Source organism: Bufo bufo, chromosome 2, assembly GCF_905171765.1.
Source record: "Bufo bufo chromosome 2, aBufBuf1.1, whole genome shotgun sequence".
In the NCBI taxonomy this organism is placed as follows: Eukaryota; Metazoa; Chordata; class Amphibia; order Anura; family Bufonidae; genus Bufo; species Bufo bufo.
Window position 1 is genome coordinate 598,991,115 of NC_053390.1, and position 13,965 is coordinate 599,005,079.

Consider the following 13,965-nt stretch of genomic DNA (forward strand, 5'->3'; position numbering starts at 1 on the left):
ACAAATTTATAAGATTAGGCAGAGAGAGGCCAAGCAAGTTATAAGAGCTTCTAAAGCACAGGCAGAAGAGAAATTAGCTCAGTCAGGGAAAAAAGGCGATAAGGCATTCTTCAGATACATAAATGAAAAAAGGAAACTAAAACAAGGAATTACCAAATTAAAAACTTAAGAAGGAAGGTATATGGAAGAAGATAAAGAACTAGCTGACTGCCTCAAGGAATACTTCTGTTCAGTTTTTACAAAGGAAAATGAAGGAGAAGGACCTCAGTTGGGAAAGAAGACTAATGAATCTTTTGACGCATGTGTCTTTACAGAGGAAGAGGTTCTAAGTCAACTGTCTAAAATTAATACAAATAAGTCACAGGGGCCTGATGGGATACACCCAAAGCTATTAAAAGAGCTCAGCGGTGAACTAGCAAAACCATTAACAGATTTATTTAACCAATCACTGGCAACAGGAGTTGTCCCAGAAGATTGGAAATTAGCAAATGTTGTGCCCATTCACAAGAAAGGTAGTAGGGAGGAATCGGGCAACTATAGGCCAGTAAGCCTGACATCAATAGTGGGGAAATTAATGGAAACCATACTTAAGGAGAGGATTGTGGAACATCTAAAATCCCATGGATTGAAAGATGAAAAACAGCATGGGTTTACTTCAGGGAGATCATGTCAAACTAATCTTATTGATTTTTTTGATTGGGTGACTAAAATAATAGATGGAGGAGGTGCAGTAGACATCGCTTATCTAGACTTTAGTAAGGCTTTTGATACTGTCCCACATAGAAGGCTTATCAATAAAGTGCAGTCATTGGGCTTGGACTCCCATATTGTTGAATGGATTAGGCAGTGGCTGAGGGACAGGCAACAGAGGGTTGTAGTCAATGGAGTATATTCAGACCAAGGTCTTGTTATCAGTGGGGTACCTCAGGGATCTGTTCTGGGACCCATATTGTTTAATATCTTTGTCAGTGAAATTGCAGAAGGCCTCAATGGTAAGGTGTGTCTTTTTGCTGATGACACAAAGATTTGTAACAGGGTTGATGTTCCTGGAGGAATACACCAAATGGAAAAGGACTTAGGAAAACTAGAGGAATCGTCAAAAATCTGGCAACTAAAATTTAATGTTGATAAGTGCAAGATAATGCACCTGGGACGTAAAAACCCAAGAGCAGAATATAAAATCAGTGATACAGTCCTAACCTCAGTATCTGAGGAAAGGGATCTAGGGGTCATTATTTCAGAAGACTTAAAGGTAGGCAGACAATGTCACAGAGCAGCAGGAAATGCTAGCAGAATGCTTGGGTGTATAGCAAGAGGAATTACCAGTAGAAAGAGGGAGGTGCTCATGCCGCTCTACAGAGCACTAGTGAGACCTCATTTGGAGTATTGTGCTCAGTACTGGAGACCATATCTCCAGAAGGATATTGATACTTTGGAGAGAGTTCAGAGAAGAGCTACTAAACTGGTACATGGATTGCAGGATAAAACTTACCAGGAAAGATTAAAGGACCTTAACATGTATAGCTTGGAAGAAAGACGAGACAGAGGGGATATGATAGAAACTTTTAAATACATAAAGGGAATCAACAAGGTAAAAGAGGAAAGAATATTTAAAAGAAGAAAAACTGCTACAAGAGGACATAGTTTTAAATTAGAGGGGCAAAGGTTTAAAAGTAATATCAGGAAGTATTACTTTACCGAGAGAGTAGTGGATGCATGGAATAGCCTTCCTGCAGAAGTGGTAGCTGCAAATACAGTGAAGGAGTTTAAGCATGCATGGGATAGGCAGAAGGCCATCCTTCATATAAGATAGGGCCAGGGGCTATTCATAGTATTCAGTATATTGGGCAGACTAGATGGGCCAAATGGTTCTTATCTGCCGACACATTCTATGTAAAACATCCCAGATCTGGGGAGTGGGACCCACACCCTTAAATCTCAAAATTTTTATCTGTATGGGTTAACAAATCCCTAGACAAATCCTACAGAAAGATGGGCCAAATAGTTCTTATCTGCCGACACATTCTATGTTTCTATGATTACATGACATTTATGCAAAGAGTCAGTATTTGCAGTGTTGGCCCTTATTTTTCAGGACCTCTGCAATTCGACTGGGCATGCTCTCAATCAACTTCTGGGCCAATTCCTGACTGATAGCAAGCCATTCTTTCATAATCACTTCTTGGAGTTTGTCAGAATTAGTGGGTTTTTGTTTGTCCACCCGCCTCTTGAGGATTGACCACAAGTTCTCAATGGGATTAAGATCTGGGGAGTTTCCAGGCCATGGACCCAAAATGTCAACGTTTTGGTCCCCGAGCCACTTAGTTATCACTTTTGCCTTATGGCACGGTGCTCCATCGTGCTGGAAAATGCATTGTTCTTCACCAAACTGTTGTTGGATTGTTGGAAGAAGTTGCTGTTGGAGGGTGTTTTGGTACCATTCTTTATTCATGGCTGTGTTTTTGGGCAAAATTGTGAGTGAGCCCACTCCCTTGGATGAGAAGCAACCCCACACATGAATGGTCTCAGGATGCTTTACTGTTGGCATGACACAGGACTGATGGTAGCGCTCACCTTTTCTTCTCCGGACAAGACTTTTTCCAGATGCCCCAAACAATCGGAAAGAGGCTTCATCGTAGAATATGACTTTGCCCCAGTCCTCAGCAGTCCATTCACCATACTTTCTGCAGAAGATCAATCTGTCCCTGATGTTTTTTTTGGAGAGAAGTGGCTTCTTTGCTGCCCTTCTTGACACCAGGCCATCTTCCAAAAGTCTTCGCCTCACTGTGCGTGCAGATGCGCTCACACCTGCCTGCTGCCATTCCTGAGCAAGCTCTGCACTGGTGGCACTCCGATCCTGCAGCTGAATCCTCTTTAGGAGACGATCCTGGCGCTTGCTAGACTTTCTTGGACGCCCTGAAGCCTTCTTAACAAGAATTGAACCTCTTGAAGTTCTTGATGATCCTATAAATTGTTTATTGAGGTGCAATCTTAGTAGCCACAATATCCTTGCCTGTGAAGCCATTTTTATGCAACGCAATGATGGCTGCACGCGTTTCTTTGCAGGTCACCATGGTTAACAATGGAAGAACAATGATTTCAAACATCACCCTCCTTTTAACATGTCAAGTCTGCCATTTTAACCCAATCAGCCTGACATAATGATCTCCAGCCTTGTGCTCGTCAACATTCTCACCTGAGTTAACAAGACGATTACTGAAATGATCTCAGCAGGTCCTTTAATGACAGCAATGAAATGTAGTGGAAAGGTTTTTTTGGGATTAAGTTAATTTTCATGGCAAAGAAGGACTATGCAATTCATCTGATCACTCTTCATAACATTCTGGAGTATATGCAAATTGCTATTATAAAAACTTAAGCAGCAACAATTTCCAATATTTATGTAATTCTCAAAACTTTTGGCCACGACTGTATATTAGAAATAAGAAAACTCATACTGGATTATTTAAAAGAAGCATAATACTAGAAATGCTTCGAATGCATTAAATGCTGTATTAAACAAATAATGCTATACTTAGATTTAACGCTTTCTATACCGGGCGATTTTCCATTTTTTGCATTTTCGTTTTTTACTCCTGACTTTTTTGTAGCCATAACTTTTTTATTTTTCATTCACATGGCCGGCCGCATGAGGGCTTGTTTTTTTGCGGGAAAAGTTGCAATTTCTAATGGCACCATATAATATTGAAAATCGAAGTTTGTTCAGTGCTCAGATAAAATCCATCATATTTTATTTAGACTTGAAACATATAGAAAAATGTTCATTTTCGCTTACACATTTCTGGTGGACAACCACCCTTAGTCAGTCATGATTTAAACATTTTCTATATACTTCAAGACTAAAGTATGATGAAGTGCTGAACAAACTTCTATTTTCCATATATCAACCAGTAGCCAGCCCCATGTTCGTGCACCAACAAAGTGAATGGAAGTGAGCTGACTCAATTTGCGTCACCAATTAATATTGCATAAGATGTAGTGGGAAGCTGGAATAGTCTGACCCCCATAACTTTTTTTTATAGTTACATCTCCTGAGCTGTGTGAGGGCTCGCTTTTTTGTGGTGTGTTTACTGTGGTGTGTCCACTTTTTGATCACTTTTTATTAAATTTTTCTGAGTAAAGTGATGAAAAAATGCTTAAAATTTTTTTTTTTAAATGGGTGATTTGAACTTTTATATATATTTTTTAAAGCTTGTTTTACTTTTTTAAGTCATCCTAGGTGACTATAACATGCAATCATTGGATTGCTATTTGTCCTCTGATATGAATTTATATTCATTACAAGACAGATTTCAGTATATTCCAATGCAGTGCTGCCATCTGCAGGCCTCTAGGATATAACACTAACAGGCCTCAGAGCCTAAAGCAGACTCTAGCCTATTCAGTGTAAGGGCTCATGCATACGAACGTATTTTAATTCTGTGTCCATTCCGGGGTTTTTTGCGGGCCATATGTGGAACCATTCATTTCATTCCGCTTCCGTATGTCCGTTCCAAAAAAAAAAAAAAAAAGAACAATTATTGTCCGCGTAACGGACAAGAATAGGACTGTTCTTTTAGGGGTCAGCTGTTCCGTTCCGCAAAATACGGAATGCACACAGACGTCATCTGTATGTTTTGCGGATCCATGCTTTGCGGACCGAAAAATACATACAGTCGTGTGCATGAGCCCTAAGGCTGTATGGAGAGGCTGTTACAAGGAAGAAGGCGCGCAGATCTGGCATTTTCTCCCTTCAGGTGCTTATTTGACCCCAGCATCTGAGGGGTTAAACGTCTGAGATCGGCATTTTCGCTAGTCGCAGACAATAGCCCCCTGTGAAACAGCAGGCATCTGGCGTCTATAGTGCTAACTCCACTCCGGCGAGGGCGCCATCTTTAAAGACCTGACACGTGATGTACTATTATGTCACATGTTGGGAAAGGGTTAATATTGACTACCTCCAAGACCTAGGTGCTTGTAAATAAATTGTCTTAGGACTCTTGAAAATTGTTGCTGTTTCTTGTCCATATTTGATAATCATTGATAACCCCATGTAGCCTGCTGCCTAGCCTCAGACTGATCTGTCCTGGAACTTCTGTCAGTATCCTGATGATATGCCCTTCCCTTGCACTACGGCTCTCATAGCAATGTGAGCCAGGAATACGTACTCACTCAGCAGCAGCCGGACACTGCACGATAATTAATGATGGGGACAATATCAAGAAGGTTGGTTCCTGGGGAAAATGGATATTGGTTGACCTGCCTGGCAGTCATCTCGGCCACCCGATACATCTATACTAATAAATTGGGTAGTTTGTTAAATAAGCTACACAGTTTTTATATGGATGTATAGGCTGGTAGAGATGCTGTATGTTTTCTATCTGTATGTAGTACAGTTAGTATACTGTGTTATGTGCCACTTCTGCAGGGGGTGGGGACTAGGAGTCTACCAGGGCCCACCGGGGATTCACCTGCTTCCCTATGGACATTAATAGTCTGGCTCTGGAAATAAATGATTAGTCAATACTCTTGAGTCTAGCGCTAACTAGAGCTCTAAAGTAATGGGGCACACACAGGGCAGATACGCAATGGATTTTCTCTCTGAAGTGACCTGCATTGATGATTTTAAATCTGTAGAAAGTCAATTTATGTTGTGGATTTTCAATGCAGATTTCACTCTTTGCAATGCATAGGGTGAAGTCTAAAACTAACCCCATCTACATCTGCACGTATCTCATATAGGTGTTCTAACAGATTAATCTGGGAATTTCCGTCTCAAACCATTAAATTACTGCATGGAAGGTTTATTGAAACTACCGCGAATGAGACATTTCTTGCTAAATCTTCTCGCAATTAGCTGTCACGCTTCGGTGTGGGAGGGAAACACCACACCAAACATAACAGGGAAGGGGGGGAAGAGGGAATCAGGCCTAAGTACTAGGGAAGGAAGATGGACACATCCTAGTAAAACCCTAACCAAAATCCTGACTGACTACCAGTATGAACAGACCCCAGAGGTGGGTGTGTTCATACGCAAGAATACCTAGAGTCCTATCTAGCCCTATAGGACCCTAGTACTAATGACAGGGACAAGACTACCTGTTCCTCCAAAAGGAAGGACGAACAGAAGTCTCCTTCAGGCCTAATACAAACAATAGGGAAATGCAACACACAGAACCCAAACAAAATGGGAAAGGAAAGACTTAACTTCAAAGGAGCTATTGAAGCACCAGGAACTCTGTTGAGATCCCCACTCCAGCAATCCACAACTGAAACTGAAGCTATAAACTGCACAGCATTGTGGGGGAAGCAACAATAAATAAAGAATTAAATGACCACATTAACAACACCTGAGGCAAGGGGTGTGGCCATTACCAGAAACAACACAGACGCCTATTGATCCACAAGGGAAACCCATCAGATCAAACCACGTGTTGCCAGTCTCACAGATCTCGCGGAAACGTCCGTGACATTAGCAAATCGGCTGTGGCCATCTTAGATACCCATGTTCTTCTGTGAATAAATGGATAAAACAAAACTGCAGCAGCACCCATTCACTTTAAGCCCTGTGGTTTTGTTTCTAAGAACTTGTGAAATCTCCCATACTGTACTTCTCCTTAACTCTTTCATGACTAGAGGTGTTTATGGCCTTCATGCCCAGAGCAAATGTTGTATTTTTTTGGTAATCTACCCAACAATTTTTTTGGAGCTTTCTTATTATATATAAATTCTCCAGAGCTAAGTGACGTCAAATATATGTACAACATGTAATGTATAATGTGCTATATCGCAGAAAACAAAAAAAATGTAATTTAGCTTTAAATGTAGCTCGAGATGCAGCCTCTGTACATAGATGTTCAGAATCATCCATGTAGAAATTTTTAAGTAAAGGCGCTAGAATTAATAGGTGGATAGTAGATTTGCATGGCATAAAACATGATTTAAAAAAATCTGGGTAATGCAGGATATGACCCTTCCAGGCTAACCATGTCCAATTTTCTTGCTAACTTTGATAAATCATGCACAGGGCCAAGAGATGCATAATAAAATCACAACTTTATTAGATGAATCCATGATATATTATATATATATATATATATGTGTGTGTGTGTGTATATACACTCACCTAAAGAATTATTAGGAACACCATACTAATACGGTGTTGGACGCCCTTTTGCCTTCAGAACTGCCTTAATTCTACGTGGCATTGATTCAACAAGGTGCTGATAGCATTCTTTAGAAATGTTGGCCCATATTGATAGGATAGCATCTTGCAGTTGATGGAGATTTGAGGGATGCACATCCAGGGCACGAAGCTCCAGTTCCACCACATCCCAAAGATTCTCTATTGGGTTGAGATCTGGTGACTGTGGGGGCCATTTTAGTACAGTGAATTCATTGTCATGTTCAAGAAACCAATTTGAAATTATTCGAGCTTTGTGACATGGTGCATTATCCTGCTGGAAGTAGCCATCTGAGGATAAATACATGTTCTCATTCTGTTTACGCCAAATTCGGACTCTACCATTTGAATGTCTCAACAGAAATCGAGACTCATCAGACCAGGCAACATTTTTCCAGTCTTCAACAGTCCAATTTTGGTGAGCTCATGCAAATTGTAGCCTCTTTTTCCTATTTGTAGTGGAGATGAGTGGTACCCGGTGGGGTCTTCTGCTGTTGTAACCCATCCGCCTCAAGGTTGTGCGTGTTGTGGCTTCACAAATGCTTTGCTGCATACCTCGGTTGTAACGAGTGGTTATTTCAGTCAACGTTGCTCTTCTATCAGCTTGAATCAGTCGGCCCATTCTCCTCTGACCTCTAGCACCCACAAGGCATTTTTGCCCACAGGACTGCCGCATACTGGATGTTTTTCCCTTTTCACACCATTCTTTGTAAACCCTAGAAATGGTTGTGCGTGAAAATCCCAGTAACTGAGCAGATTGTGAAATACTCAGACCAGCCCGTCTGGCACCAACAACCATGCCACGCTCAAAATTGCTTAAATCCCCTTTCTTTCCCATTCTGACATTCAGTTTGGAGTTCAGGAGATTGTCTTGACCAGGACCACACCCCTAAATGCATTGAAGCAACTGCCATGTGATTGGTTGACTAGATAATTGCATTAATGAGAAATAGAACATGTGTTCCTAATAATTCTTTAGGTGAGTGTATATATAGTGTAGTAATGTCTCATTCATATGTTTTTCCTGTATTTTTACATCATAGATTATAGAGAGTGGGAAGCAACTTGGCTTTCTCAAGCAGATTTGGTGTTGGGACATTACCTACTGAAGATTTGAATCAAAGAAACATACGTAAGTTGCATAATCACATTTATGCTTGCTACACCACAGAACGGAAGTCTGGTGGAATAAATTGTCCTTTGAAAGATATCTAGCTAATTATTTGATTCCAAGCTGACATAGGTAATAACTGTTCCAAATCTCTGATTTAATTAATTCGATTCTGTGGCTGACTGGCCATAGACCCTACAGGGAAATTTCCCAGTGGGCCAATACCAATGAAGGGGGGAGGGGGGGGGGGCGCACTTGAGCCCTCCCTAAACTGCTGAGTATGTAACTGCCACTCTCAGAATTAATAATGGGAGCATCAGATACATATATACTCAGCCAAGTACGACAGATGCCCTCCTCAATTTAACTGCATCACCATTATCAAGATGGTGATACTGTTAAATACTCCTGTGGGCACAGAAGCCCATGGCTTCCTACCCCACTGTTCACCTCCATAGGAAACAGGACACTAGGTAAGAAGCTTATACAGACGACATAGGGGCACAAACATCTCAGGCCTCGGGCTGGAAGAGGACTGTGGCCTGCACTGCAGATGGTATTGTTAACTCCAACCTACTTGTGTTTGCTCTGCCTACTTGTGTTGCTCCACCTTGTGTAATTTTGGATGGGCAATTTTCAGGTTTGTTCCAGGGCCACACTTAGCCGCCTCTGATTATTGTTTAATGTGAATTCCATGGAAGGTTTAGCACAAGAAATAGAAGAAAAGGAAAGGGGAGTGGGGCAGTTTTTATCTACATCTAAGATTGAAAATTTTAATAAAGAATTTGAGGTGGAAATAGATAGAAACAGTTGAAAGAAAGAAATTCAAGAGGGATCAGCAGGATGCCCAATGGAACAGAATATACAAATGGAGACAAAACAGGATATATGTACGTAGAACCACTTCAATATTATCCTCAATTTTGGTTCGTGGGGAATCTAACTCATCAGGATACAAATTTAACCTGTATAACACACGGAATAAGAGAAGAAACATACAATTTGGTAGATCAGATAGCAAGAGATGGGCCACTGATGGTCTACAGTCATCACAGCAGGGCTCGTCATCAACGGCAATCAGTTAAATATAGTACTGACTGCTTCCCAAATTGATGTGCTAAATATGGGTTTAAGATTTTCCCCTGCCTTACAGTTTGATAGTTTTGCAGTAATAAAGGATTTACATCTATTCGCGCAGAAGTTGGTTTGTAAAAAATATGTTTTATAAAGAGGGACCGAGTACACATTTTAACACTCTTAAGGAGCAGGAAACTATTAAAAACTTTCTAGATCTATTGGATGAACAATGTACATCGGAGGGAGGTAAATTCCCTAAATCTCTTCTTCCCACATCTGAGAAGTTCCCACCCTTCTCAAGGTATCCACATATTGAGCTATTTGTTCAATAAGCCAGTGAGAAGTTGAAGAATATCCCATACACAAGGCTCAGAGTAAGGCAACTAAAGAGTTGGGCCAGATGAAAGATATAATAATCAAGCCTTCCAATAAAGGTCGGAATGTCGTTGTATGGCCAATGTAGATGTACAAAGGGTATGCATTACGTCAACTTTGTGATGTAACGTGTTCCAAGAGGTGGACATATAATCCCCATATTCAATATCAAAAAGAACATTCTCAAAATGTATCTAGAGCAGTGGATGAGGGTTTAATAAAAACAAAACAAAAACAACTGGAATATATGTGCAAGATCCCACATTCTCTCTTTTTATTTATTACCGATGGCCCCGACGTCAAGTCACTCTACTTGATAAGATACACAGCGGTGGGAGCATTTTTAAGGATGTAGTACTTCGAAGATGACTTTGGTAATTTTGTTTTGAAATTGCTGGAATTATGTCTTACCTATAATTTTTCTATTTTAAGGCAATACTTAAACGACAGCTCCAGGAAACTGCTAAGGGGGCATCATGTGTATCTTCATATGCTTATTTGTGCCTGGGGCTGTGGGAGAGGCCTATATTTCTAAAAGACGCTCCACCAATGATTGAAAAAATTAAATTGGGTATGTTACCGTCACGCCCGTGTGTGGGAGGGAGACACCACATCGGACGAAGAAGGAGAGGGAACAAGGCCTGAAACTTTCACTCATCTTGGATGACATTTTGGGGCTTTGGAACCGATTAAGTTACACTGGTTTCCACAATGGTCGTCCAGGAACCAATTAATATTGTAACTTGAGGGACCGCTGTACTGTGGCCTGTGACTGGCTGCAATGGTCACATGCTGTGTTAACACATAATTGTTGAAGTCATGAATAACTGGTGGGTTAAGAAAGTAGTGTCGGTGCGCAAGCTAGTCTCTTCTTGTAGTCAGGCACCCTTGCTGCTAGCCTCTACTTCATCTGACTAACCATATGTTATGTTATCAAGGGTTAGAGACAAGCAATATGGCTGAGAAATCAGATTACACAGGGTATAATCTCCAATCTGTAACTATGGAGAAATATAGGTTTGTATAAAAGCCTTTGATACAGAACAGTGTGATTTATAAATATTTCAAATCTTAGGCGCATTGGAGCAAATGAAAAATAGTTGCCAAGTTGTACCGTGGGTATACAACCAAACCCATGGTGCTCTTCTCCTTTCTCTGCCATAGCTCCAGCACCATAACTAACAATGCCCAGCTAGTTTATAGCTCCTCCCACCAGCTAGTTATCTATGTCCCTTCATGGACATAATATCCCTGGAAATAAGAAAGAGCGGCATGGACAGGGTCATGTGATCACAGCCCAGACCAGAAGACAGGAGTGATACAGGTAAAATAAATACATTAAAAAAGTCCAGCGACCTTCCAAAATGATTGTATTAAAGGATGTTGATGAAAACCGCAAAAGCCCTTTAAGGGGTTAAAAACAGACATGTCCAGATAGCACAATAAGCATTTTTCTTGGGTGACTCATAGTACTAAACTCAGACATATAGCAGTGAGTTACTACATATTGCAACAGACAAAGTTTTGCTTTCAGTTCCTTTTGTGGAAGGCACATGAGCAGAAGGCCAGGGATTGCTTCATCCTGGAGTTTCCTGCTTTCATCTCAGCAGTTTCTGCTCTTGTCACTTCCAGCAAGATCACATTTCTGTGTGTTAAGGTTTAGTTAGAGACATATGTCTATACGTACAAAACACTTTACTGTTATACCATGAACCAAAACAAATGTATAGTTATATCGATACATGAAGACGGGAAATAAATAGTTTACTGGTTCACAGCAAGGAACATGGGGGAAATTTTATATGCCAGTCTTAGTAAAAAGTCCGCTTGCGAAAGATGCGCCAATTTATTGAAGAGGCACGCGCCTGGTAATAATTTTGCTGCATCTCCGAAGGTCCATGTGCCAGAAACGAAATCTAGGCTAGAAAGCAGCTGGCTTAGATTTCAGCTGTAATGTACTTTTCTGGAGTAAATTATGTTAAATACACATGACAAGAACGGCATCAACTGGGGAAAAGCCACAATTCTTCTGTGCCAAAACCTGCACCTTTTCTATGCCAGCAAACTGGCGAAGGGCATTAATAAATCCTCCCCACATAGCATTTCAGTAACTCCAACATATGGAGAAACGTATTAGGGCACACCTCTTAATCATTGAATTCAAGGGTGTTTATTCACTCCTTTTGCCACAGGTGTATAAAATCCAGCAACTAGCCATAGGGTCCGCCGTTACAGACATAAGTGAAAGAATGGGTCGTTCTCCGGAGATCACTGAATTCCAATGTGGTACTGTAATATTATGTCATCATTGATAAAGATGAGTTCTCCACTTACAATACATCTCACCCATCCCCCTTCATCTCTCTTATTGTAGGGTTATTTAGGGTTCATAAGTTATGACCATAGGATGGTGCAAACTGGGCAAATCAGTTCATACTGGTATAGTATGGGAGGCCAGGAGAACTTCCGTATGGACATGCGTCTAGAATGTTTCCTTTACCCAATGTGATTTGCGTCATGTCTAGTCTTCACAGTAATAGGTAAATATGTAGGTGTGCTTTACACTGATTTGATGAACGTAATCCCACCTAATTATGGAGGTCGCGCAAATTTTTTTCTGGAAGAGTAAAAATACTCCTCTTACCATTTTTGAGGAGTATTTTTAGCCGATGAGGAGTACGAAAGTTACAGTCTTTCAAATAGTCAATACGAAGGCCTACATAACATTAAGGGGTTGCTATTTATGCAGGGAAATCATTACTAGTACTCTAGAACTGTCTTCCATGCATAAATAGCTAATTTAGCCAATTTTTTATTTAGCTGAGGTCACTGTTGCTCTGAGGGGTCGGTACCACTGAGGTCACTGTTGCGCTGAGGGGGTCGGCACCACTGAGGTCACTGTTGCTCTGAGGGGGTCGGTACCACTGAGGTCACTGTTGCGCTGAGGGGTCGGTACCACTGAGGTCACTGTTGCTCTGAGGGGTCGGTACTACTGAGGTCACTGTTGCGCTGAGGGGTCGGTACCACTGAGGTCACTGTTGCTCGGAGGCGGTCGGTACCACTGAGGTCACTGTTGCTCTGAGGGGGTCGGTACCACTGAGGTCACTGTTGCTCTGAGGCAGTCAGTACCACTGAGATCACTGTTGCTCTGAGGGGTCGGTACCACTGAGGTCACTGTTGCTCTGAGGGGGTCGGTACCACTGAGGTCACTGTTGCTCTGAGGGGTCGGTACCACTGAGATCACTGTTGCGCTGAGGGGGTCGGCACCACTGAGGTCACTTTTGCTCTGAGGGGTCAGTACCACTGAGGTCACTGTTGCGCTGAGTGGTCGGTACCACTGAGGTCACTGTTGCTCTGAGGGGGTCGGTACCACTGAGGTCACTGTTGCTCTGAGGGGTCGGTACCACTGAGGTCACTGTTGCTCTGAGGGGGTCGGTACCACTGAGGTCACTGTTGCTCTGAGGGGGTCGGTACCACTGAGATCACTGTTGCTCTGAGGCAGTCAGTACCACTGAGATCACTGTTGCGCTGAGGGGGTCGGCACCACTGAGGTCACTGTTGCTCTGAGGGGTCAGTACCACTGAGGTCACTGTTGCGCTGAGGGGTCGGTAGCACTGAGGTCACTGTTGCGCTGAGGGGGTCAGTACCACTGAGGTCACTGTTGCTCTGAGGGGGTCGGTACCACTGAGGTCACTGTTACTCTGAGGGGTCGGTACCACTGAGGTCACTGTTGCTCTGAGGGGTTGGTACCACTGAGGTCACTGTTGCTCTGAGGGCGACGGTACCACTGAGGTCACTGTTGCTCTGAGGGGGTCGGTACCACTGAGGTCACTGTTGCTCTGAGGGGGTCGGTACCACTGAGGTCACTGTTGCTCTGAGGGGGTCGGTACCACTGAGGTCACTGTTGCTCTGAGGGGGTCGGTACCAGTGAGATCACTGTTGCTCTGAGGGGGTCGGTATTACTGAGGTCACTGTTGCTCTGAGGGGGTCGGTACCACTGAGGTCACTGTTGCTCTGAGGCAGTCAGTACCACTGAGATCACTGTTGCGCTGAGGGGGTCGGCACCACTGAGGTCACTGTTGCTCTGAGGGGTCAGTACCACTGAGGTCACTGTTGCTCTGAGGGGTCAGTACCACTGAGGTCACTGTTGCTCTGAGGGGGTCGGTACCACTGAGGTCACTGTTGCTCTGAGGGGTCGGTACCACTGAGGTCACTGTTG

The 13,965-nt window shown here is 42.5% G+C and overlaps 1 protein-coding gene across 3 annotated transcripts in view; it reads right to left on the bottom strand.

Moving 5' to 3' along the window:
- ALPK1 (alpha kinase 1) overlaps window positions 1–13,965 on the bottom strand; it is a 172,850-nt gene that overhangs the window by 136,959 nt on the left and 21,926 nt on the right. The window contains exon 1 of one of the 3 annotated variants that reach the window (XM_040418356.1): window positions 10,158–10,202. The exons of the other annotated variants lie outside the window; for them this stretch is intronic. The gene's annotated coding sequence lies outside the window, so the exon portion shown is untranslated. Of the gene's footprint in view, window positions 1–10,157; window positions 10,203–13,965 lie in introns of those variants that run through there. 3 annotated transcript variants of the gene reach the window in all.